Source organism: Andrena cerasifolii, chromosome 1 (assembly GCF_050908995.1).
Source record: "Andrena cerasifolii isolate SP2316 chromosome 1, iyAndCera1_principal, whole genome shotgun sequence".
Classification (NCBI taxonomy): domain Eukaryota; kingdom Metazoa; phylum Arthropoda; class Insecta; order Hymenoptera; family Andrenidae; genus Andrena; species Andrena cerasifolii.
In genome coordinates this window covers 7,936,210-7,964,126 of record NC_135118.1, presented here as the reverse complement: position 1 = coordinate 7,964,126, position 27,917 = coordinate 7,936,210, and the positions used below count along the sequence as shown (strand labels likewise).

General features: G+C 44.8%; 1 protein-coding gene across 2 annotated transcripts in view; it reads right to left on the bottom strand.

Annotated features, from left to right (window-relative positions):
- LOC143376474 (discoidin domain-containing receptor 2) overlaps positions 1 to 25,130 on the bottom strand; it is a 125,684-nt gene extending 100,554 nt beyond the window's left edge. The window contains exon 1 of one of the 2 annotated variants that reach the window (XM_076826890.1): positions 24,304 to 25,130. The gene's annotated coding sequence lies outside the window, so the exon portion shown is untranslated. The remainder of the gene's footprint in view (positions 1 to 24,303) is intronic. The other variant, XM_076826882.1, reaches the window with a different exon arrangement.
- Positions 25,131 to 27,917: the final 2,787 nt, after the last annotated feature.

The window sequence follows — 27,917 nt, the reverse complement described above, 5'->3', positions numbered from 1 at the left end:
CTCCAATTATCGACTTTTATTTCGCGCTCTTAAAATAATAATTACTTCCTCGTTCTGAATTCTATCGGAGGGGGGGGGGGGGGAACTCTTTCTCACAGTTACTTACATACTTAGCGATTCAAACTTAAGAACAGAGCTACCAGGGAGAGGGAATAATTTAGCGGAGAACTGTTGAATAGAAAACGGTTGATATTTTATTAACGAAGCGAGATTCCCGCAAAAGCAATTCAACGACACTTTCCAAGACGCTGGAGACATATATTTCTAAGACAACAAACTTGTATCGACTTTATGCAGTGACCCCGTTTCTTTGAGGGCTCGCTTTTTCTTTAAGGCACATTTCCCGTAGCTAAACTCGTCGCGGGGCTTCTAAATTCAATTTACATCGACATCGTTCAATCTTCAGGAAAATCTTCTCCCTTTAAACATTTTCTTTTTTTTTTTTCGTTCCAATAAACTTCGCCAAAGGCTCCGCGGAATTGTACATTCGCGGAACGAGGCTTGGTACGATTTTCGTAGGACTCTTTTACGCCCCGACACCTTGGAAGGCTTCCAGGTGCCGAGCGACGCGCGTACTAATTATTTCACGCCGAATTGCTTCAGATGTACAATTAAGATAGGTTCGGGATTAACGAGGGACTCCTTTCTGCTCACGGAACGAGGAATTCCTTTGGCGCCTTTGAGCTCTCTGCAAGAGGCACGCCGCGTTCCCTCGATCTCTGTTTAAAGCCAGACCAGAGACCCCGTGAAACATCGAATTAGCTCCGCGTCATTTTCCGCATTAGTCGATCGCTCGGAGACGCAAATATACGTTCAGACGGTGTGCGCAAGCACACGCAAACACTACGCCAGGATCAGAGGAACTGCCCGACCAGGTGTCATGATCGCGTAACGTGTCCTCGTGCCGACAGTTCACAGTCAATTAAGTCCTCGCATCTTTCGCGAGGGAAATTGCTAACGCTCATTCCGCACCGGTCCGCATTTCCCCCCGTTTTTCTCCACCGGCTGTTTTTTTTTTTCTTTAATAATTTCTCGAAAGCCACGCGCCGTGGAACGGATCGTGGTTGCTCCCAAAAATTGCTATTACGGCGTGTTTGCTCGAACGTTTTGTTTATACACGCGCACGCGAAATCTGTTTGATCGAGAGACATGTTTCGCCGCGCAACGCTGGACAGTTTGACACTCTCGAAAGAGCGCGCCCCGGGAAATTTGACGAATCTCGGCCCCGCCGCGGTTCGCGCGGTTCAAAAAAGAATTGATATCACCTGGCGACTTCGATTTCACGTTACATTGGGAATCCGGGGTGAGTTTTTCAGGATACTTTCAGCGCACACGTGTCGATGTTGTAAGCGAAACCTACTACACTTTAGGCAGAACAAATGTTTTCCAACACTCGTGATTTTTCAACTGTTTGAAATTGTAAACGTCGGCTATTCCGAGTAGTGAATGATCGTCCGTTTGAATATTTTGCTGGGTGGTTTTGCCAACCCGTCTGCTTTTAGTTTCACCGTCACTTTTCGCAGATAATAAGTGTTCCTAGGTTTATGCCTCTCAGCATTAATTTAGTAGAGAGAGACTCTCGCAAGGATCACGTATATACGTTGATCTTCGCGCTTCGTTGGCGAACAACGCGTAGGTATATTGAAACGGATCCATCTTACCTGACTCGTCCAATACGATTGTTTGTCTTCCAAATCCCCGGATCACCGAGCGAAACCACATATTTTCCCTGTCATCGCGTAGCAACCCCGTTCACGTCAACCTTTTTTCACCCGATTCATTCCGCCCTGATAGCTTCTCTTTAATCCGATGAAGCTAACAGGCTACGATTCGCAAAACAGTCGAATTAAACGCCAGTGGTTCAGGCGGGGAGCTTGATTTCACGAGCAATCGTTTAAATGTACAACGTAAAACCGATTAACTGCGACGTATCTGAACCCGGACCCTTCGGGCACCATTTGGGTCCGCTGTCGATGCAATTTTCTCCGGTGAGGATAGTCCTTGTCTCGCGAGTGTGCAAGACTCGTGCGGATAACCAGGTTATTCGTAAACATTCATGTAAAATATTAAATAAATTAGACTTCATCTGAATTTGGTAAACGAAGAATACTCAATAATATTTCTACTTAACAATTTTCTATTAGATTATACCATCGTGTATTTAAAGGAACCTTCAAACCACCCGCTACATTCAAAATCCCCCTGAAGAATACCCTTACCCCGAATCTATTTCCCTCGTTGAAAGATTTCTCTAAAAATCCAGCCCTTCGATCTCGCGACTCCTCTGTCCTCCTACCACAAAGCAACGGGGCAAAGCGTGTAATAGTTTGAATCGCGGGTCTTTGTTCGTCGACCACTAGATTAGGACACAACTCGATTGGGGCTCGCAGCGTCATCTGGAGCGTAAGAAGAGCGATTCGCGACAATGGCAACGAAGTAATAATGACCCTCGATGCGACGAGCAAGAACTGTTAATCAAAAAAAAAAAAAAAAAAAAGAAAAAAAAAGATGAGCGAATCAATGACGTCGGGCATTGTATGGAACGTTGGTGGAAAAAGGCACGGAGGATTCCTTTATGGACGTGGTCATCGAAATATATATCCCGCGAGCACTCGACGCCCATTCAAAGTCCAGCGCCGATGCCAGTACGCCTTGGACTCGGCTTTTACCTCGCTCTTATCGGTTTATTTCCGATAGCAGTGGCGTGCGAATCGATCCCGACCGGACGATTGTGATTCTTTCGGGGTCTCGAGTTAGATATCAGCGCCGATAAAACAGCTGGCGACTTCGTGCCGCGGCGTGATTGCGCCGCGATGATATCGGATCTTATCCTCCTTCTCCCTGGAGCGTGGAAAACAGGAAAGAGCAAGCACCTTGCTCTCGGCGATGAAGACGTTCCACCTCCGGTGTCTCTCTGTCCGCGGTTCATTTCGGTGTTATTTGTCCGAGCTTTCATTTACGCGGCGCCCGCGACGGTGAGCGGGCCAGTGTCCCGGGGTGTGAATGGAAAATATTTGGAGAAGCTGTTATCGCCTTTTTAAAAGGAATACAGTGGTTCTAGGTGTCCGAGGATTTAAGAAGGATTACACGGGCCACTGCGAGCACCGAAATAGGTACTTTGACTACGCAAGGATTAAGATTCAGATTCGAGTTCACGGGGCATTTCTAACTGAGGCATTTGTTGGAGAAAGGACACATAGGCTTATGCGCCCTTTTCCTTAAAGCTTTTAAATCGACTCAGGTATATGTTATATATATATATATAATATATCAAGGGCCTTACTTCTCTCAGTTCTCTCGCCTTCAGATTAGCTAGATGCTGTTTTATTACGTAACATGATCGACGCGCAGCAACATGGTCGCTGAGCGGCCGCGCTACCGCGCTGTCGTGCGATAAGTACCTACTTTTTAACCGACTTAAAGAAATGTGTAACGAAGTAAACAAAATTATATTTAAATAACTAAACGAAGAAGCAATTTTGTTACGAATTTACCACATTTACGAAAAAGGGCACATAAACCACTTGCTTGAAACTTATAAATAAAGACACGTATCATTTTCAAATCATGACTTCTGTTTTCAGAACGTTTGAAGGACACGGGAACTACATCCTTAAAAATTCGATTTAATTGCTTTACTTTCTATTAAGTTATACCTGCTATAATGAAAACTTTGAAATCGATTTTCTTGAAATGGCATTTTAGCGTATGTACTCTTTTCCCATCAAATGTCTCAACTTCCTACAGAAAGTGTTATATGCTTTCGAACCTTCCAAACTCCACGGCCTTTCAACATTCCGTACAGTGATCATTGAGTATATTAAAAAAGTAGAACTCTCGGAGAACTGGAACAGTTTATTCAAGTAACTTCGTGGAAAATATCTCGATGAGAGAGGAGTTGTCAAGAAGCTCGTTTCACTTAACATGCATCTGTACAAGGAAAAATTTTGGTTTTCAGAAATGGAACCACGTCTTTGATCTACCCCTCCCCCCCTCTCATTTGACGATGATTATAATTCAATCTTTAATTGAGTTCATGAACGAGAAGTCCATTCGTCTTTGTAGTCGCGATTAATGGGGAATGATTCCTAATGCGTTTACCTCGTCGTCAACCCTTTAAAATTTGCATTTAAATGTTTCATCCGAGAGTGGATAAACGCGGCGCTCGATAGAAGCACGGGAAATACATAGAAATCTGAATTCTTCAAACAGTCCCTTCAAAGGGGCCCGGTCAAAAAGGACGGAAAGCTCTTTTCACGGAGCGGAGTAATCCACTAACGGCTGATACCGTTTCAAGAGCCACAGACCGCCACGTACAGCCCGGGACGTACTCTATTAAATACGCTAACTCGCAAAACACTTTTCCTTCGCAGCAGCCCCTCTTTTCGATGGAAATTCAAAGAGGACGACCAGCTGGACCAATCTACGTATCCGGCCTTCTAAATACTGCTTTCGATTCAATTCAATCCCCTCAAACTTTGAGGAATAGAAAATCTTGAAGTCTCTATTTCCCAGTTCTTGATATGACAGGACGCCACGGTTTCTATTCAGTTCCTCTTCACTTTTGTTTAAGGGGTTATACCTAGTCAGGCGGCCGAAAAGAGGCGAATGTTTGTGATTTTTTTTTAAAAAAGCGGAAGCATATATTCCTACAGAACATTTTGCACTTAAAAGAGCAACATTTACGGAACATTTGGTAATTTTTTCATAGAAAAATATTTACGTTTATAATAAAGTAACAACCGACATCCAAGAAGCATTTGTAAAAATTTGATTTTGCGGTGAGCACTGCCATTTGGAACCAGATTATCTAAAATCAAAAAACAAAAAAGATTTCGTTAGTATATTAACGTATCTTCCGATTGACGGAGAGAATTTTGCGAAAAATTAATTTAGAACAAGATCGTGACTATTTAAAGTTGAAATCCTGATTTTTTTCGCGTGATTTTTGCACGAAAAAATCAGGATTTCAGCTTTAAATAGCCGCCATTTTATTTTAGATTAATACTTCGGAAATTCCCTCCGTTAATCAGAGGATATATTAATATACTAACGAAATCTTTTTTGTTTTTTGATTTTAGATAATCTAGTTCGGAATGGCAGTGCTCACCGCAAAACCAAATTGTTAAAAATACTTCTTGGATGTCGCTTGTTATTTTATTATAAACGTAAATATTTTTCCACGAAAAAACTACCAAATGTTCTTTAAATGTTGCTCTTTTAAGTGCAAAATGTTCTGTACGAATATATACTTCCGCTTTAAAAAAAAAAAATCACAAACATTCGCCTATTTTCGGCCGCCTGACTAGGTACAACCCCTTAAAAGCTATCCCGGAGACAAAAGTAGCTTTCGAGGGAAAAGATTTGAATCCACTACAACTTTTGATTGACCCGGCTTATTTCAACGAGACACGCTTCAACACTCCTCCAGATGTCTGTAACGTAGCCAGTGCATTGTGTGTTTCGGTGACTTGAGGAATAAGAAGGTTGTTTTAAGTATCAGTACCGAATTATTAATAATTAAAAACTCCCGTAATCCCACTATCCGCTTGAACATTAATAATACTCGCGCCTGGTTAACAGAAACCCTTGGTTACCAGCGTGGACCGATTTCCATGTGGCTCGCAATTCGCTTCTTGCTACCACAACGAATTTCAGATCGGTAACGAAATTAAGTCCCCCGTCAGCCGTGAAATATATTTCTCTGCTCTCGGGAGTACCAGTCGAGAGGATGGAATGAACAAGAAGGAAAGAAACGAGAAAGACGAGGCATTAGCGCCGGGCGCGATTCTACCGATACGATTTCAGCATTTTTCAACGCTCGATGGATATCGAGTGAAATTTAATGCAATTTCACGTTACATTATTCCGATAATCTTATCGCGCGTCATTGCCCATTAGACTTATGGAAGGGCTTTTATCTTCTGTCCCGCTTCCGTTTCCTACGGGCGGCTCAGTTATCGCATTATTTCGCGCCCGATAGTTATTAATCGAATACCGATACCCCTCGAATAAATCGGAGCTTCAGTCGGAATTGGAATTGTATCGCGTCTTTTCGCGCACTCGTTACGGGCCTCCGTTTTGTTTATTCACTGGTAGCCCCCGATGCAGACACATTCCCAGGCACGAACAGAGGCGATAGAACGATATCATTCCAGGGCTTTATGCAGCCTGGCTGGATGTATCGTTATTCGATCGTAAGAAGAAGCCGTGCTTCTCGAGAATGCATCCTTCATCGTAAATTCTGACCTCGCCATCGCCCCCGTCTATCGATGTATCAGAATAAGAAACGGGAATACGCGAAATCAGGGCCATTCCTCCTTAGAGCGGCGCAGGGAATAATATTTCTTGCCTCCCTCGGCTGTCTCTTACGTTCCACCCTCGGCGAGCGAATTTTTGGAAGATTGCTCGCCTTGGTCCTCCATTATCGTCGCGATTGTTCCGACGCAATTGGATAATACAATTACTTTTTATTCCGCGACGTATGGTCCCCTAGTTGAATACAGCTTCCCCCTTTACCCGCGGGCTTTCACCCTCCGTTTTAGAAGAGTTCCTGCTCGCGAGAACGAGAAATCTCGGCGGTTGATATCGCCCCGGTGCTTTCGTTGAATTTCACGCGACACGTCCTCAGCAATCCTCGTCCTCGCACGGTTCACCGTTGTAAGGTAGTAATAACCACTTCCTCTCTTCTTCCTCCTCCTCCTCCGCACCACGGCCGTTGCTTATTTTCCATTATTTCCAATAAAACTGGGGACGTCCGTCGCAATTTCAGCGTCGCTGCGTCCACTTACGCAACCCCGCCTCGAGAATTCTCGCGCGCTATCGTGTACCGAGGATCGGAATGTTTCAAATTACCACCGCTTTGCAAAATTACCAGCCTCCAAGCGTGTGCCTGTCGTGCAATGAAAGTTTGCTCCGCTGGCGTACGTTGGGCTCTATTGTCGCGTCGCCGGAGCGAAGCTGACGAAGTTCATAAGAAAATTTCTAAGTTGCTCATGCACCTCCCTTCAGACTCAAGTTGATACTTCATGGGTGAAGAATTCGCAAGTGATTAGCACTTTGAAATCAGTAAGATTCCTGTCTGACCGCACTTAGTGCGCATTCTTACTCCCGCAAGTGGAATGCACCGAATATGGTCAGACCGAGGGTGCCCATTTATGTCTCTGCTCTTCAATTTAAAACAGGTGCGTGGGTGTTGTAAATAATATTAAGTATCTACAAGGCGAGTGTCTCCCTTAATTCTCAAATCCTTCTTCAACGACACGAACCGCTTCAACATCTCCTAAATCCACCCGTAAACACACCGTTGCACCGTTACAACAGTATTAACCTACTCGCGCCGCGAAACTACCTCAGTCCGTGCCAGCAGTACAGAGAATTACTCAAACACCCAAGCGAAAGGCACCTGATTGTACCCCGCCTCTAGTCCCAGACCGAAACGACACCCAGTTGTCGGCTGGGCGCCCGGAAATGACGAAAGTCCTTTTCCCGGGGCCACGTTTAATCACAATGGCCGGTACTCGTATCGACGCCACGAGCTCGCGTCGGTCCCCGGCACGGAATCGCCGGCGGGCAGACGTCGTACGAGTGAGAAGTGCCGCGGGGGCCATTGGCCGTCGGCCAGATCCAGCTGACGAGCGGCCTACGTCGCTGTGCATATCGCGCGTGCACGTCTCCGCCGGAGCAATCCTTTATGTCCTCTCAGCGGCATCGCGGCTGGAAACAGTCAGGTGGATGCGAATAATCCCGAAAGCAATTTGGCTGCAGCGCCGTTCAATCTGCCTCCCCGCCCAGCTACCGCCCGAAGTAGCGGCGACTGGCCGAGAGCCTGCTCCGCTGGCTGGCTATCGCCCGAGCGTAGCCCGCCGCGGCTCTAACGAGGCAGACGAGCCAGCGAGGAGAGAACTTCGACATTCTCGAGTGGACTCGAAAGTCGGTTTTAAGCCGTTATTAACGGATGCGTATCAACGGGCAGCGGCTGGACTTCGAGAGCTTGACCACTCGAGGGCCACCCAAACCTCCAGCTTCCTCTGCCTCCCCCTGCTTGCCCTGGCGAGGTTCTGCCGGGGTGGTGAGTTTTCAGTACGGCTTTCAGACGTACCGAACGTGCCTTTTGTTCCGATCAAGTAATGAATGTAAATGGCTGCATTAGTGGTTACGCTAGATAAAAGTTGGCTGAATGAGTTACTGAATAACAGCTCTTGTGGCGTTCAGATTATAGTTATTTGTTGGCGCGATGTGAATCTTCTGATGGAATTTGCGGCGAGTGCGTTCAGCGTTCTGCCCCCTTTAACGACTAGTTATCGATCACGTCACGCTCCATTAGCTAATTCCGCAATTGAATCGTGTTAATCTTAATCAGCTTCTTCGCAGCCTGACAGATTTCTTCATGCTAATGTATTAAGGTATTAAAAACTGTCCCGTTTCGCGGTGCTAACGATCTCATCGGTAAATCACGAGTAGAATAATCGATTTAATATTATATTATAAATCGTATCTTTTAAAATAATAATAATAAAAAAAATCGTCTCGGTTAATAAATTGGCCCTCTCGAACCATTCAATTACATATTTTTTTAAATTTTTTATCTCCAATACTTTAGGAGATATCGCGCTGTCCAGTCTTAGGTGGGACACCCAGTAGGTCTGTCTATTCTCGGATGATTTGTAAACTGAGAGTAGTTCTCCTACGCGAGACAATTGGAACGTCTGCTCCTCTGAACGTTCAATTACAACACGATAATGTTGATTGAGTGTACTGCTTGACGGATTTATGCTCGGTCTCTCCGGCTTTGATTGAACGTGCCCGCCCTTATCTGCGACAATTCGCGTTTTGAATAAGTATCGAGCTCGAGATACACATTCCAAGAGGACTCGATACATGGACACCGTTCCTAATTTTAAAGCGTCTTTAGCTGCTATTAATGTCCCGAATATTTATTCTCCGCTGACCCGAAGATAAAGTCTATAATGGAACGATTTTATATGCGGACATCAAATTGCTTTTATACCAAAGACGACGGGATATATAAAGAATACCATAAATATTCTGCGCAAACCGTTTGCTTTTAAATTTCAGAAAATTCAGGATCGATTCCTTTCCTCTCTGTACTTAATGGATAAAGAGAAATTGGGTCCATTTAGAACTAGGATTTTTGTCTGCACGAATTCTTTATACTTGCACAGTATTGCGAACGGCCTGATTCCACGGCGAATCTCCTTCGAGTTTCGTTCTCGAGTAATTCTATATTGCACTGCGCTATTAATGCATAGAATTAATTACGCCCCGTCGAACAATTGCGACGGCATGCAGGAGCAATCGCGACTCGTATTGTAGTTATAATGTTCCAACTAGACTGGGCGTAAGTGGATCTTAACGTATCATTGAACGATCTTAACGAGGCAGACGAGCGGTTGCTGCACTGCAGGGTGGAAACTTCGGTATCCTCGAGTGCACTCGAAGTCCATCTTAAGTAGTCATTATCGGATGCGCCGCGTAATGATACGTGCTTTAGAGGGGCTTGATCCGTTGAATGATGTCTATACGCGTCCCAACAATGGCTAATAACAATTAGCCAGCAATCATGGCTCGTCTAGCGCGCGCTGTCGCCTACGCGATCAACGACGACGCGCATTTTCCGAGAAAACGACGACGCCCCACTGCTGGTGTTGTAGACTATTTTACGGGGAAGCTGACACGAGTATAGATAAACAGAAGTAAGAGAGGATGTCTGACTCGAAGCTTTAACTGCAGCTTCTTTTGTGACACGCTACTTATACCTTGTCGAGATTCTTTGTGTTCTTTGTACCCCTTCATTCTTTAATCCTCTTAATCTTTGACTGTCTGTCTAGCCGTTTGGCACTGTGCGTCGCCCATTGTGACTTTGCCTCTCTGATTCTCATCCTCTGACAGTCCGGCTTTGCCACCACTCTTCTGTTGCCTTTGAATTTCAGTTTAGCTCTTAGACTCTTCGAGGCTGGTGCGTTTTGATGCCCACTACTCAGGCAAATTGTATCGACAATTGCAAGCGACAATTAAAAGAAACGGGAAATGGACAGCTTGAGAGAAAATGGTTGCAGGCGGGAGAAGGTAATGATAAGTATTTAAGGTGTCGGCGTGGCTACGCGACCTTCTGTAAGGTTCCACCGCGAAATATTCCTTCAACATTTCGTTGGAAGTTATGATTTCGAATGGAGGCTCGCGGAGCAGCTTTAACGAGCCAATCAAGCGGCATCAGCTAGCAGGAAGTTTAGCATTCTCGGTCGAGCCCAAAGGGGATCCTGAAAGCCTTATTACCTCAGGGCTAGCCTTGGAAGTTGGCTTTCGACAAAATCCTTGATCTCGCGATGGCACTCGAACAAAGCGTTCCCCTCTTTACAGGCCACTCCGCAGTCGGAATCGTAAACGCGTGAAATGCGACCGATTTCGAAAATTCATTTCCACGACCCTCGCGATATCCGACTTTAACTTACCGCCCAAACGCGGCGCACTAGCGCATTATTAAGGGTATTGGTTCCTGGGCCTTTGCCTCGCGCGTAAGCATCGTGTAATATCCTGCGTTACACCCTGCTAATATATAGGTATGTATATACAGCTACCAATCGACTATTCAGATATTACTTGTGTGCGTGCAATACTGCTGGGTAAGTATTACCGTAGTGCGCAAGAGTATTCGACCATCGGATTAGAAATCTCTTCTATTCGATGTAAATGAATTGACAAATGAAAGACTTGGGAGCTTTTCAAGCAATAGAAGTACGCGTGAATATTTTACACAATAACTCCCCTCATCCGTCTCTTATAAATAATTTCACAGGACCCTTGCGATTATATTTGAAATTTCAATCTACACTCCGTAATAATTAAAATTCAATAAATCTACTTTAAAATTCAAAAATATTTCCGTTGCATCCTACTCGCTCCTCATTGCCCACAGAGACACACCAAGTGGCGGATAAGCTCGACCAACGATGGCAGTTCAACACGTCCATACATTACCCAATCGAAAGTCCACATTCGTCAGACATCACAATTTCGAACTGAAGCATTAATCACTTAGTCTACCTCCCCATTCAAAGCTCAGCGCTAAACTAACGCATTAATACGGCACGACGCAGCCGCCGCGTGCAATTGAATTTTCTGAAATTCCATCAAGCACGTCGCCGTAGAATCGGAGCGGGCTGAAGGAGCCGCGCCGCCGTCTACACACCCGTGGCGTCTTCGCGGAGGCTGTGCCGGATTTCGAATAAAGTTCGCGCCATTAAAGTGGCCCAGGAGTTCCTCGCGGCGCTCGGCGTGCCTGCTAGGCAGACGCCGCTTCCAGTGAGAATGTAATTGAACGAGGCAGACGTAATCGGGGGGGCCAAGTGTTCCTCTGCAGTCCGATAATCCTTTCATAATCAATTCCGTGCAACGCGCCGAATAGCGGCGTCAACGTCCCTGGAAAATCGGGTCGCCAAGCTGCGGACGAGACGCGGGATCATTCTCCGTACGCCATGCGTGAAACTCCGGGTCTGAGGAATACCAGTAATTCCGCAAGCGTTCCCAGTGTATCGGCGCTCGATTTCCAGCTACCCCTCGCTCGATCCCTGCCCCGCCCTCCGACCCCTTCCCCTAAATGGTTCCGCCTGTGACACCGTCCTGGGTCAGGTTAAATTCCCTTAATCAGGTGGACTTGCTATTTCCGTCACGGGAAAAATCTGATGCCTGCGGTCGAGTGTTTGTCGCGGGTTTCACTGCGCCGCGGGACGGGGAATTTAACGAGATACTCGACGAATCAGTGTGAATGGTTTGGGTGTTTTTCACGGTAATTCCAATGTGACTTGGTGGTTGGGATTTCGATACTATGAGGGACAAGCGATGGGCGAAAGGGAGTGTGAAGGGTGGCGGGTAAAAGGTACAGTGAGCCGCATTAATGTTCGGACACAGTGGTACTTAGAAATATATTGCTGTGTATCTGTAGTAATTTTGGAAGTAAGGGATTCGTTGTGTTTTTATGAGTTAGTAGACTTATTCTAGTTGCTAATAACGTGGGATTTTTTTTATTTAATTATTACAGCTTCTTGTTAATCGATGGTAAACGATATAATGTCCAATTTTGACGTCGCAAAAATATTCGGACATCACGTATGCTGTGCAGTTTGATCGTCCTGTTAAGCCAGTTAGGTTGCACGGTGGCAATGTTTGTAAACACAAGATGTAAGCACTACCTTGTAGACATAGTTTCATTTCAACATTCATTTATACCGCACGTATTTTTTGTGAAAATGATACGTAAAGGTAAAAATACGTCGTTCGATACACGCCAACTCGTTATTTATAACCGCGAAAAAGGATAATCGTATCGGGAAATCGGTACATTAATAAATCTGAGTAAGAGTACTGTAGCAGACATTATACGGAGATATAATCGTGAGGATAGGATTGATTCTGTTGCTCAAACAGGTCGTCCAAAGTTATTCGATAGTAAAATTATTAGAAAACTGAATAAAGATCCTAAATTAAGTGCACCAAGGTTGGCGGCAGAATTGTTTGTAGAGACTGGAAAGAAAGTTTATTCTGACACAGTTCGTCGAATGCTCAATGAAAGTGGATACAACGGTAGAGTTCCCCGAAAGAAGCCATACATTAACGATGCGAATCGAAAAAAAAGATTACTCTTCGCCAAAGAATACATTTCTAAAGAAGAAACGTGGTGGAAAACTGTAATTTTGGCAGATGAGAGTAAATTCAATATTTTTGGGTCCGATATTCGAAAACTGGTATGGCGTAAAACCAATGAAGAGCTTCACCCTAAAAATCCCAGACCAACACTGAAACACGGTGGAGGAAGTACGATGGTTTGGGGTTGTATTTCAGCTGCTGGAATGGACGAATTAGTTTTCATTGATGGAATTGTAGATAAAAATAAATATTTAAACATTCTAAAACAAAACTTACATAAAAGTGCTATTAATATGAACATTCGTAACAGTTTTAAATTTTATCAGGATAATGACCCCAAACACAAATCACGTATAGTTCAAGAATATTTACTGTATAATTATCCAAAGGTATTGCACTCATCTCCACAGTCACCACACTTAAATCCGATCGAAAATTTAAGGGAATACTTAGATCGTCGAATCAGAATAACACCCATAAAGTCGAAAGACGAATTAAAATTACGATTCACCGCAGAATGGTCACGTATTCCGTTAGAATACTTAAATATAATTATTTCTAGTATGCCCAAACGTTTAAACCATGTACTTAAACAAAAGGGCAATCCAACAAAATATTAAAATTGATGTAATTTTCTTAAAGTATATGTATATTTTACACAAAAGCATTCTGGTTTGCAGAGTAGCTTTTATTTGATCTCTTAAAAGTAGACCGACCCGGTGCACCGATAACATTTACTTTTAAGTTTTACTAATGAAAATTATGTCATCCCATTTGAAGAAACGCCGAGGACCTTGAAATTTCCGAAAGTATGACCACGAGAAAAAAATCTTGCGAATCACAATAATTGCCTCTCCGAGGCAAGCATCTTTTACCTTAGGTGTTTTCTCGTGTCATTAAAAACAACGGACATATTTCAGCTTTAAGTGGTAGGTGACTCGCCCTCTATTTTACTCCCCCCGGTTATTGCATTCGAAGGTGAGACCAGCTTTTATAATATCCCGCGTAACGCTCGCGCAAAACGTTTGCATGAATTCATTTCTGCGCGGGGAGCAGTACGACCGAGGGAATATGATTAATTCGAAATCTAAATGTCTGCAAGCTCACACCGCTGTGCAATTAAAGTCAGAGTTATTAGTAATTCCAGAACACACCGCCTCGTTTAATCGCAACCTTTATTACGTACGAAAAGGTTAACATCCGTTTCAAGAATACCGTGATAGCGAGGGAACGATAATAAATGCAACCAGTCAACTTCCATCCGCTTAATTGTCACTCCTAGTCTCCCTCGAGAGACAGAGGAGGACTCTAACGCGGCAAATGAAAACTCGAGCGGCCACGCCGCTACGTGTCGCGAATAACGGGGGGAAAAAAAAGGAAAAACTAGGCGGACTTATTGCCTCGGGGCGTTCTAATGACCCAGGGCGTCGAGCTAATCATCGCCGCCTCATTGATCGATGGTCCGTTCGCGAAGGGCCGGGGAAACAAATTTAGAACGAACGTGGCTAATTAGCGCCACCCCTCCGCCGCTCACGCCCTCCCCCCGTGGTCGCCGTATTTCTTCGACCTGCGTCACGGGCCGAGGCTTCCACCATTCCGCGGTGGATCGTGACGGGACGTTTAAAAACGTCGGAGGGAAACGTAGGTACTAGACGGTTCAGCGATAACGAATGAATAATATTAAGACAGTTTGTTCCTCCGTGACGTTTATATTGCGGACGATAACAGCGGAATGTGGAATAATACATTATTCCTGGCGCTGCAATGCGCGAGGAGAGACGCAGTAGTTAAGGCTAGACATGATCAGACAAAGGAGAAACGTACGTACCTCGGGATGCGCAACTGTATCGCGGAAACAGAGGTTTTCCATACGAAACAAATTTTGAGAGGATAGTTTTATAAACTCCTTCTTTATTATTCCCTTTACTGGTCAAAGTGGTCGTGCACAGAATGATCCAGAAAGCAAATTCAAAGAGCATATCAGGGATACCTAGGTACAATACACCCATAAGAAGCTCGGGAGAATTCTCAGACCCTAGTAATTCGTTCGCGCAAATGCATCTTGCAAGGCTGGCTTCCCGTTCCTTCCCTTCCTTCAGCGGGAGTAAACGGCGAAGTCGAAGGGGCCACTTCGGTCTGACCGATACCGCAAATTCGTCGAGGATTGTTTAGAGTGTGTCGATCGCAGCTGACGCACAGCGGGGGCCGTTCCGCGCTTCTTATCGACGGTGGATTTTATTTGCAGAGCGGGGGTGGGCGATAAATTCGCCGTCAATAACGATCGCGGCCCGTTGCGAACCGATGGACGCAACAGATGCCGCGTCTCGGCCGGGAACGCGTCTGCGGATCCATGCGCGGATAACAGCCGAGCGCACCAGGCTCGCGCGCCTACGCGCGACACGCACGCACGTAGGCCCGTGCACGAAGTAATCGAATAACGCTTCGACGATGAACTATCGCCTCGCCTCGTAAACCCTACGTTCAATCGACCCAAATTACTTTGCGGTATCGCTTGCTGCGATGGAGATAGAACGTACGACGCGCAACGGGCTGCTCTCTTGGTTTACGCTTCCGTTCGGATCGCCCCGAGGGCTGAACGGGCCTGTAACGCGACGGTTTAACCATTCATTTCCCTTCGACGTGTTTCGAGTGTGTTTCCACACATCCAACGGGTAAAACCGTAATCCCGCGCTATTGTTTACTCGCGTTGTTTCCCCGCTTCCCGGCGCAACACTCCTTCATCGGCATTCACGAAGAGTGGTTTAATTAGTCGAAAGGCGAGCGACGGACTGTAATTGGCACGTAAAAGCAACACGGATGGCGCTCCCCCCTTGCGGCATAGTGCTGGATATATTTTTTCTTTTCGATCAAGCGAAAAGTTAAAGGAGATTCCTGTAAAGTAGGGATTGCAAATTTACCGGCTTCTACAATTACCAGTAATTCGGTAAAATATTCAATCAAAACCGGTATTTTTTAAGGTATTAAATGATGTAAAATATATAATTACAAAAAACATTTTTTTAACTCTAATCGAGCATTTTAAAACTATGTACAAGTCAAACAATTCTGAACATAAAATATTAATGATATATACATATATATGAAATATTAATGATATATATATATATATATATCATTAATATTTTATGTTCAGAATTGTTTGACTTGCATATAGTTTTATAATGATCGATTAGAGTTCAAAAAAAGTTTTTTGTAATTATATATTTTACGTCATTTAATATATATATATATATATATATATAACACAAAATAGATATATTTGTATAACTATTGACAATACTTATTAAAATGGATATTCACCAGGAAAACAATGAAAAGAATCTTATCTTACATACATAATTAAATATTTTTATTTAACAATCCTTTTTAATAAATATGCACGGAAAAAATATAATTAGTCTAAACTTTGGCTTCCTGATCTCGACCTAATTTTTGTACAAAATAATCCAGCCACGGATAAAGCGCTCTCATATTCTACACGTTTTGGTCGGGTAGTTATTAAGAAATCATATGCCATTTGTATATACTTTGTCCTTACTTTTTCTACTTAAAAATGCGTCCATTTTTTGATGACTTGATTTCGATTCTTAGTTTTCTTTTGCATCAGAGTTAGTTCTCCATGAGATACTCCGATTTTCGTCTTTATTAGTAATTGCAGTTTTTTTTCACTGATAACATAGTAGATGTCGACGGAATTAATAAGCGCGTATATGGGCTATATTGCTATACGTAATTTATCGAATCACTGGTAAAAATTTGGCGAATTACCGGTAAAAATTTGAGGTTACTTCTGGCAATTTACCGGTATTGCAATCCCTACTGTAAAGCAATCATCCGAAGATGAGGTGTATCTGATACATAAATGGTATCGTTTAAATCACCAATTGTTAGTTAGAAGAAGCTGACGTACTGTTTCGAATTTCAGAATCAGTGAACAAGTTATAAGTTTTCTAAAGTTGTACGTAAATTTCGTGCATAGAAATTATTTTCTCTGTCTTGTTTATATTTCACACGATTTTTAAGAACACTGTATACGCCATTCCTTGAGCATTTGTGCTTCAATTAATACATAGTCGCATATTCGGCAAAAGATAGCGTCGAGCACTATAGATCCAGAAATGTGGCGAGATTTTTTTATTGCGGAATATAACGAGGCGCATGCACCATCGTGAGAATTGAACTCCGCGTTGTTCCATGACCGATTCGTTTGCGCCATCATTGTTTCATATATAAATTTTGCGCTGCTTTATTCATGCTCCTCGTGCAGCTCGTTACGAACGCACGGGAGTGCATACTGCATGTGTAACTCGTTGCAAGTTTAATCACGCGTTCTTCCAATTGCTCTCTTAATTCGTGTCTCTTTTACCAGCGATTCGATCGTCGAAATGGTAACGGGCGCTCTAAAAGATACGCCGAATGCTCTTTAATAAAGGATGCCGTTGTCGCGGGAATACGCGGCGTTATTTAGCCGCGTGGCCTTTTAATGCGGGCCAAATAATAAATTTTAATTAAACCGGACTACGGGCAACGGAGGAGCCCGTTTCGCTGTCATTGTCCCCTTGAACGTTGTTTTTCAATGACTAATTACGGACGAGGTATTAATTACTAAGCCATTTCCCGGCGCGCTCGTGCAAACAGCCGTGAACGAAAACACGCATTCCCGTCGAACAATGTCGGAAAAGTTTCCGCGTGGTTCATTGTGAGCGCGCGTTGCATACCGGCGAAAGAACTATGATTAATCGTGTGTATACCTATGCGATTCAGGCGGAGGGAGGCGGAGAAATAAATAGAAAAAGGAAGGAAACGAGGGAGAGGGGAGAAATTATTTCGCGTTTCGTTTTTACGGTGTTCTTCGCCGTGACATATTCCGCTCGAAATTGCCTGGGAAACTTTTGCGTCCCGCCGCGTAATATTGACCTCGGATAGTCGCGCGTAAATAAATATGATTAATTGTAACATCGCGAGGGACTTTTTCGACGGTGCCGGGTCGTTTTGGCCTCGCGAAACAGCGCGCCCCAATAAATCATCCCCGTGACCGCGCTGATTTATCTATCGATTGTTCCGCGCTCTCTATTGAAAACGCGAGTATCATTCGCGGGGGGAGCGACGCCGACGGAACGTGGGACCCGGCGAAGAACATCCACCGATTTCACCAAAGTCGTCACGTTGCTGCCGATAATTCCCTAGTCGTTTCACTGGCTCGAAAGCTCAGAAAGACCGCGTTGGATCGGCCCGGGTTATCAGCGGGAAATGGGATTCAAAGTTGAAGAAACGGGTGAGCAATTCTCTCTGAGACGAGACACCTAGCTGGGTGAAGCCGAAACAATTACCCAGATTTATTGTTATCCGTTAGCTGTGTTTGGAGAAATTTTAAACATTTACGTACACATTTCTTGAAGAATCACTAAACTTTGGTCCTCCGTGTCTCCGCGCTCCGCTGACGGAGTTCTCTGAAATCTTCGAGATCCATTGCCATGGGCAACTAAGAGGAGTTGCGTACAAAGCGTACAAGTACTAGAGGAATAATGCCTCGTTGTACCTAGTATACTACAAACAGCTGAGGCGAAGCTAGAGCGGTAATAGGAAACCCCAGTAACGGAGCAGTATGCCAGTGACGGAGTACCCGAAAATCAGAGAATAAAGTCAACCCGTTCCATCGACTACTCACGATCCCGAAACTTGATTAGACTTTTGACGCGGCCTGCCTCCGTAATCCGTGTTCGCAGGCTGCTCGAGCAAAGCGCAACACGCTCCACGCGAATCGTTGCCGAAACCCCGCGCATTCCATCACGCGACAATGTCATTACGACGAATTTGCACGCGTGTACCGACACAGGGGGCGGCGGTGGGGTGCGGGGGAGGGGCCGCGTTACTTGCCATCCCGCACGAAATCAAACGTTGTTTGCCACCGGTGCTCCCCCGAAACGCCACTTTAAAGTCGCGACCGTGGGGGCTAAAGTAAATTTCGTGGCTTCCAAAAGCGGCAGCAACTCCGACCGGATGTTCGGCAATGAGTAAGCGATGCGTGGAACCGGCGCCGTGCGAGCGTCGCCACCGGAAGCAGCCCCTATTTGTATTGCCGCACCGCAACGATAGCGCATACCGCACGCTAATGTTAGGCCTACGCGGGCTCCTCGCCGTGATTTTATTGGCGCGGCCGACGCGCGGTCCGTGGTTCCCATTTTTCAACGGGACTCGACGGCCTTCGTTGTATTTTCAACCTTTCAAAACCATTTGCAGGGGAATTTCGACAGCCCGGATCAGTGATATATCCGCGGGTGGGCGAGCCCGGCAGAAGCCGGTGGAGAAAAAACTCGCTCCTCTGTCGCGAACGCGGCAACTCACTCGCAAAGTGCGATTCAGGAACTTGCAGCGAGGCGGGTGCAACTACATTTTTGCCAGTTTTTCAGTTATGATGCGTAATACGTTTGGTGCACGTATGGTGCAAATCCGATAATAAATGAGCGATTTATTGGAAATCTTGAATTTCCACCCGTTACTGTTTTGCGCAACACGAATGCTCCAGATTTGAAAATAAAAATCACCACTTATCAATTCAGTAGCCACTACTTATTGCGTGAAAATATATATTTTTCGATTAGTGTTCTCTTTTCAATGTTGAGTCGAAGCAATAATTTTATAGACAGTTTTTTCTAGTGTTAGCTTTTGTAACAGGTTTTTAGATCTTCAGAAAGCTTGAAATTTGACCACCCCCACTTTGGAGGAATCAATTAAATTTAAGTAAATCTAGGAACCTGCTTACCCTCCAGGAAACAGGTTTTTAGATTTTCAAATGTTTAATTTTATTATTAATCTTTAAATCATGCAACAAATTACAGTGTATTTTATACTGTGTTGAACACCCACAAAATTATGAATTTGCATAGCATTGTATTTATAACCCATATTATATTTCTATAGACGGAGCTTTTTTTATTACAATAATAAATAGAATTATGTCACTAATATAAAGTAACTTCATATTAAATAACACTAATTTACAAAATTCAAGTACTTATTTTTCATTCAGACTCCACTATGAAATTCTTATGTAAGGTGGTTCCGCCTAAACTATTGGTCCGATTGGAAAACACTGTAGGAACGAATTGAATGCAATTTAATTGCCTTTAATTTCAGAATTATCGCGATCAAATCGGTCAACTCTAACGCAAGATACGGCCAGAAACGTCGGGTCGTCTTCTTAAAAAATTACCAAATTATTTATCGCGCGATATCTCAAAAACGTATCCATAGGATTTTTCTTCATGTCGATTTTTGAATTTAGGGGACCACCTTACATAAGAATTTCATAGTGGAGTCTGGATAAAAAATAAGTGTTTGGATTTTGTAAACTAGTGTAATTTATATAAATGAGACTATTTACAATATTAAACAATATGAAAAAATATATATTGATCACATTTAAATTATTATTGATAGATTTACGAAATATATTAAACTAAATTAATTATTAATTCGATGAACCCATGAATAATTCATATATTAATAAATTAGAAAGATTTTATAGATAATGGCATTAAAAAAAAATTGAAATTTGACCACCCTCACTTTAGAGAAATCAACGAAATTTAAATAAATCTAGGAGCCTGTTTACTCTCCAGAAAACAGGCTTTTAGATTTTCAGAATAATTTGAAATCTGACCACCCCCACTTTAGTAAATACTCGAAGTTGGTAAAGATGGAGCTGCACCCCTCTTGCTGCGAGGTCCCCAATTGCAATTGTTTTCTTCTTTTAACGCAGCCATATGCGACCATATGGAGCCACTTGTGTTTTATGACCTCAGTCATGTTCATAAATATAGGAGGAATGAGAACAATGGGGTGCGTAGAGGCCGAATTTAGTTGGAAATGCCAGGTGTGCGAGTGCACGGCGTATTTGTATCGTTGGTTCTTCTGGAAACTTTGCGATTGCAGTGGCAATATCACTGTGTGCATTAATAACCAGCCGTGTGTACAGTAAATAAAGAATCGTTTCGTATTTGCAATTTTACGTGGCAGCCGCTGCGAATGACCGTAGCAGCAGCGACATTTTCGAGGAACTCGCTTCAACTAGATTTCGCCCGAAATCCTTCAGAGCACCGAAGTCAAGTGTACTTTCAGGGATGAAAAGAATCGAGCGTTATTCCGATGCACAGATATTGGAAAGCATTGCTAGGAAATCCTCTGCGATATCGGCGCGGCCTGAAGTATCCTCGCCGATGATCGATCGTTCACGCTGCACGTCCAATCGTACCGTAACCATTTCGCAATCGCACGCATGTTAACGTTGCGCTGCGTCCGTCCTGTGTTATTGCTTCTGACGCAGTGTAACCACAGAATTTATACGGAGCTTCCTATATGCAAATGGACGGCCGAACGTCCGAAGCTTCGAGCTTTTAATCGTAACTGCCAGCTTAACCAACCGGCGAATTCGTCGGCGCATCCGACATTGAAACCGTTTCCATGTAATGCTGGAAAATCGTCGTCCTCGCGTTCTGATCCTGTTCGCGCGTTCGCGACCATTTGCGAATCGTAACGCGACCGCTTCTTCCCTCCGTTCCGTCCCTCATATTCTTCTTCCGCCGCTCGTTTTTCACCTTTCTTTCAACGAGAGATCCCGAGTGTGAATTCTCGTCGAATTGAAAGCCCCGCCCCAATTGTTCGATCGCTTTAATTCGATGACGGGACTCGCGGGGCAGATTTTCGGATTTAATTAACGCTTGGTTTAATTAAAACTATTGTGCTCGGCTTTCTCCACCAAAACGCAGACATTGGTCGTGTCGCATGCTTCGGTTTCCCTTATTTTTTTTTCTTTTACCCCGTATTTGTGCGACCTCGCTCATTGGAAATAGCAACGAGAGTTTCAAGCGCGCGCGTCAACGTGCCCGGTGCATACTTCGTTTTTGATAGGCCGAAACGAAAGGTTTTTAACTCCATTCAAATTCAACGATTCGGAATATTCCGCGCGCAGACCAGCTTGCCCGGTGTAAATGTTTTCGCAGGGAGTTTGGCGGAGTAAACGTATCGCGGAATGTCGAGAAGAATATCGGCGAACTTCTTGTTGCGGGGCGATATTTTATTCAAACGGAAGGAAAAGTTATTGTTGGGTCGAAACAATGTGTATGGAGAACGGATGGTATATTCTTCCAGGGTACCTTTGCGAGCCTCAGATCTTATATCTTATAAGGAATTCTTAACAGCGTATGATAATATTGTACACTGTACATTGATAATAAATGCATCCAGTAAACAAGCAAACACCATTCCCCTAACCAACTTCAAAGACAACACTCCACTTACTAACGAAATTCATGAATTTGCAGTGACCTAATTCGTCCGCCTGACGGAAGCTCGCGAGGATTATCTAAGAAGGATGCTTGGAGCACCGAAATGGCGGCTGGTTCCTCCTACGATGCCAAATCATCATCCTGAATATCAAGCGCAACAACGCGAGGCGTCCACCAATCCCAGCCGTGAAGGCTGAAACGTCGCGACGCCGCGAGCTTCCACGATCCTAAACGGTTACCCACGCGAGGCCTCCGAGGCGGCCACCCTCGTGCAGAGGATCCTTACACGCGAAATCGGTGGCGGCGATCAATGGGGCTCGCCCGAGTAGATCGGGGCTGATGGGCAGAACAGACGGCGAAGCTTGGCCACGGCATTCAACGGGGCTAACTCTATCCGAGCAAATTACATTTCCATCCCCCTACGTGATAGGTGCAGCAAACATGCCCGTCAACGTCCGACCGAGTTTCTACCTGATTAGTTACGCTCCGCGCGGATTATATTTCCAAAGCGATTAATTAACAAAGTTTTCACGGGGTCACGTATGACTGTCGCGAATCGTGTCACGGTATCGAGGGGGGAGGGGGGGATTGGTAGCTTCGCGCGGAGGGTGGAGATCAGAGGGTGCGGGAGGCTGGGGCCGAAAGGGAAAATGAAATTTCTTGCGACGAAAGCCGCAACTGTGGACGTCGCGGAGACACCGGGGCGCACCTTAATGGAAACTGTCGCCCGAAATGTCCGCGATAAGGCCGACCTGGCCGACCAATCGCACGTTTCACTACTTCCAATGAGTATCTAACTATCCACGCATAAATCGAGCCGAACTCTCCGACTCCACCTCGCGGTATTCATTATCTATTTCCGCGCGAAGGAAGTTCGGAACGTTGATCCTGGTCTTTCGAAGAGAATGAATAGAAACTGCTTTGTCTGAGGATGAATTAAAATGCGTGGGGGTAGTAGACGCGTCAAGCTTTCCCGCGTTTCTGTGTCGTTAACGTCGCCTCGCTAAGCTTCCCGGGGCGGAAGCAACGAAGTTACTGTAAAGTTCAGACTCGCGGCGTGAATTAGGGGAATTTGCATGCAATGTTTATGTAATTTACATGTAACGTTTACGTAACAAGTAGTGGCGCGGAACTGGTACCGCAGCAAGTTTATTCCGACTGATAGTTTTCAGGTTTTGTTCTTCGTGGATGCTATGCGGGCTTGTTTCTAATTTAATTGCTTTATATGAGGTGCTTCTACATTGCATGCCCAAACTTTACTGGTATATTTCGGCGATTACATTGATAGAATGATAACAAGCTCCACCCGGTCGAGCTATTAGCATTGAAAGTTGTACGCTCGTGGAGAGATTTCAATTTAATGAATCCGAGAAAGTAAGTGGATATAATAATAACTAGATGCCGAATCATGGCAACAATAATTTTGTTAATCGCATAAAGCTATTGCTCTTACTCAACGAAATTATTTCAATCACACTCTGTAATGCGCAACTTTGAAAGATTATATTTCACAATGAAAACACTTGTGGATCCATTGTCACCAATAAGCTTAATAGACTGTGCTGGCAAAGTTCAGTCAAACACTTTAGAAACTACTGCGTATACTGACACCAACACTAGCAATGGTTAAGTCACAAGTTGAGCTCCTCACTTCGGTAAAATTCAGATAATTATCCTTCTAATAGAGGCTCCAGTGATACATCAATGTCAGAAACTAGCGATAATGATCCGCACTAGATGGTAGTTCTTCAGATACTGCGGTACAGAAATAGGCTGTGCAAGAATTCTAATGTCTCGTGCGAACGTCCGAGTGTACGAATTTCGCGATGCAGGTGGATAAATACAAGAGCGAGTGTCGTCCATGATAAAGTTGCCCGGGCTGACCAACGGTAAACTCCTCCACTCGTTCGGAGCGTATGTATCAGCTGCCAGGTCGTGTTACGGTTTTACATCAATGGCTCACCCTTCGAAATATTTCACGATAACCAGGTCCGAGTAAACCAGATATCATTTAATTACCGCGGGCAAACATTTTGTTTCGTTCGTTACGGTTTAATTGCGAGCACGTCAGGCACATTCTCCTACACCGTACGCGTCTGTTTCCATATGTACGTAGCGCGGGTAACATACAATCGACGTTGATGAATTAATTACTTTTGTAGTTAATACTGTTCAGTTTTAAGAAGTTCATCGAGAAGATCTATTATAAACTATACACCCCTAAACAAGCTGCGAGAATCACAATATCCCCCCTCCCTCCCAGGAGGACATTTCCTCGGCTCAACAAACTCGCCAAACTCTGCCAACAAATTTTCAAAAGCTCTTTACTCACCCGATCGAAAGATCCTGCCCCCGCACGGGTACAGCAGGGGCTGGCTGGTTGTTATCCTCGACGGTAGCGCCTCGTTACACATCCGATCGCCTCAGGATCGTTCCCCGAACTTGCATCCAAGAACCATCGTGCGAAGCATCCCCTTCGTCCCGAGGACAGTCCTCATTCCGTGAATCTTCCTCCAGACTTATCCTCCCTCGGTTTACCAATGTTCCCCTTCGGTTACCTTCGCGTCGATGTCACACGTGATCACGGATCTCGATCCGTAGACACCCGCAAGCGTTCCCTGGATCACGCCGAAAGCTCACGAATCGCCCGTTGGCTCGAACAGCGAGAGGACGCGCGGCGAGGGCCGTGAGGGGTTAGGAGCGATCGGTTGGCAAAACAAATACGACAGAAGGGGAGCGATGTTGCACACGCGGTGGCCAGTCGCAGACTGAACTCGCGATCCGCGAGTAGCATCGATTTCGATGGAGGGGGAAGGGACTACGGGCCGTGTGGCAGGTGTGGAGGGGTGAGTGCCGAGGGCGCGGTGGGAGGGCGAGGCAACGAGGGCGGAAGGGACGAGGAGCGGATGAGGCGCGACGAGAGGAGCAGTCGGCCTACACACGCGTGTCTAACGGCCGCGCTGTACGAGAGCCTATTTTGCTCGCGTGAGAGAGCTACTCTGCCTGCGAGAGACCCGACTGGTAGGCGCGAGAGTAAACTCCCGAGCACCGACTGCCGCCGGATGTAGACGGCCTGGCCAGCTCCACGCTCGGGTGCGCAGCGGTGCACGCCGATTCGAGCGTCGGCGACGGGCCGCCTGCTCTCACCGAACAGACTTGTCCTTTTGCCTTGTTCGACCTTAATCCGTCCGCGTGTCCTCGTCCTCCCCCGCCGTCCCCGTCCTTCCCGATGCTCCTTTTCCCGCCAATATTGGCTTCGCCGTGATTGCATTATCGCTAGCTGCGGATTTTCGACGAACCTCGTTCAGTGGATGGTCGACGGTGTTCTAGCGGCGATAGCGTCGATCCGAGGCCCGCTTCGCACCTGCTCAATTCATCCGACGATTATTTCGGGATTGTTGTCGAGGGTGTTTGCGTTAGTCCACCGTTTTTCCCTACTGCCGTGGCAACGAGGATGCTTGAATTACGAGGGCCAGTGGAGGGTAGTTTTGCGGGTGATCATTTTCATTCAGATTTCCTTGTCGATTTTTTAAATTCACGCCGCTAATTTCGAACCCTGAAATTTCGTCCGCGCGGTATGCACTTTCCTATGAAATATACTACCCCTGCCGCACAGAGAATTATCAGGTGGATGCAGCCAGTGTTATCGTTAAGGGCAAATTCATATACCACAGACAGAATACAGTGAATCAGCAGCAACATCACGTTCAATCATCAAAGAACATAGTTAGACACCGGTCATTACCAATTCAAAACACATTCACAGCACAGGCCTGTTAGAATGCTTGTGTCGGCTGTAATTTGTTAACAAATGAATTCTGCACAGCGACCGTCGAGCTAAATATCATTAGGACAAACACGTGCCTTATCCATCCTATCTCCGCGCTAGAAAAATTGTAGGAAATATCCTCCATCGCTCTTGCTTTCTAATTGCTGTAATTACCGAAAACAACCCCTCCTCTCTCCGCTGTACCTCCCAGGGCCCAACCCTCCTTTATTGACGATTCTCGAATCGTAGGAGGGGGGGCTGAAATCCCAGGAGCCACGGCGGTGCGTGCTGGACCGGAAAGTCTAGACCGTAAGGTACGCAGCGAGCGGGACCAGGGAAGCGTAGAAACGATTCTGCGATTTCTCTCAGCTTTTCAGCTTACTGGCTACAATATGCATTTAATTAAAGGGGTACTAACGGGACGATACAACTCTTACGGGCGTTCAAATTCTATCTCTTCGCGTCACCCTTTTACGAACGGTTCATATTCTGTTCCCACCATGAAACACGATCGCGACGGGGGCGAATTTCATCCCCGGAAAATCGTACACCGCTATTAATTCTGTAATATCTACGAATTGAATATACTTTGCCATAACTATAACCCTCTTAACATGAATTCGACTCATTAGCTCGCCGAGTAGCTTTGAAAACCGAGATTCATTATAAAATCTTGCAAGACCTCGCGAACAAGTCATTAAAGTGGTGGCCTACGAATCGGAGGTCGGTGTTCGTTCTGTTTCTATAAATCTCAGGAAGAGGGGATTCTCTAGACTCCTGTTTCCTTCCCGCGGCTCGTTTGCCGTCGAAATTGCGAGTATGGAGGATTTTCAGCGGAATTTTACTGAAGATGATATTTCGTTTTTTATTTATATTCATTGCGAGCGTTTAGCGGGGGAATCGTATATTGTTCGAGCAGGAGCACGCGTGGCGCTGAATGGTTCGCTAATGCTAGGGTTCGTCGGCCGCGATTGTGGATCGACGCACGTCGCCGACGATAATCGTCGATCAACGACGGATTCAACGTTACGCGTGGTCGACAAAGGCAAACAGCGGTTGTCCGTGGTTCGTCAATCCGTTTGCCAACGTTACGGCGCGACCCCTAAAATCACGGCGACCGCCAAACGAATATCCTTTCGTGGTTTCGCGGCGGTCCATTCTCCTTTCTTCATGGCCCCACGATCGATTGTCGGGCTCACTGTTTCTCGACCTTGCTGCAACGATAGGTAAACCTGTCGCCTATCGCTGCCACACTGCGAACAGATACCTCGATATACAACAGATTACTAAAAAATTCAAGCTTTGACATTATTCGTCTCCTTGACATATGTTGTGCGTAGAAAAAGAGACACGTATCTTCTATTTTTTTTTTGTTGCTCAATTTCAATTTTAAGGGCTGAAACAGCCCCTCAAATTTGTTAAAAATAGCAATTTTGTTAATTGTCGATTTTTGAACTTTGAGAAGCTCTTTCACCCCTTAAAATTGAGATTGGGCAAAAATAAAAGATAAGTGGCTCCTAGAGTTTTGTACTTAAGAGGGTATATCTTCATCAAGCCGTTGACTTGTAAAAAAATCCACATAATGTACACATTTTCCGAGGGTTCAAACGGGTATACCCCCTTAAGGGGTCATTCTACTTGGAACCGCCGAAAAATTAAGCTCTTTTTAAAGATATTTTTCTCTGTAAATGCACCATATAATGAAGTAAATATTTTTCGTATTTATTAAGTTACTTTTATATTATACAAAAAAAAAATAATTTTTGCAATTTGGTTTAATTATTTTTTTACAGTGTCAATATGGCACCTAAAAAGAAGTATGCTCATGGCGTAGGTGATTTCCCGGCACAGGCTTATCCTAAACATAAAATTCCAACAAAAAAATTAATCTGTATGAGTGTCGCTATAGCCCCTAGATTTTTCTCATGGAACACCCGAGAATACATCCTTTTGGGTGTTTTGTCAAACTTCTTTTCTAAACCGGCGCCATTTTGTTACTTTTCAACAAAAATTGTTAATTGAGCTAGAGGCTATAGCGACACTCATACAGATTAAGAATCTTTTGGAATTTTTTGTTTCGGATAAGCCTGTGCCGGGAAATCACCTACGCTATGAACATACCTCGCTTTCTTAGGTGCCATATTAACGCTGTAAAAAAAAACATTAAAACAAACTAA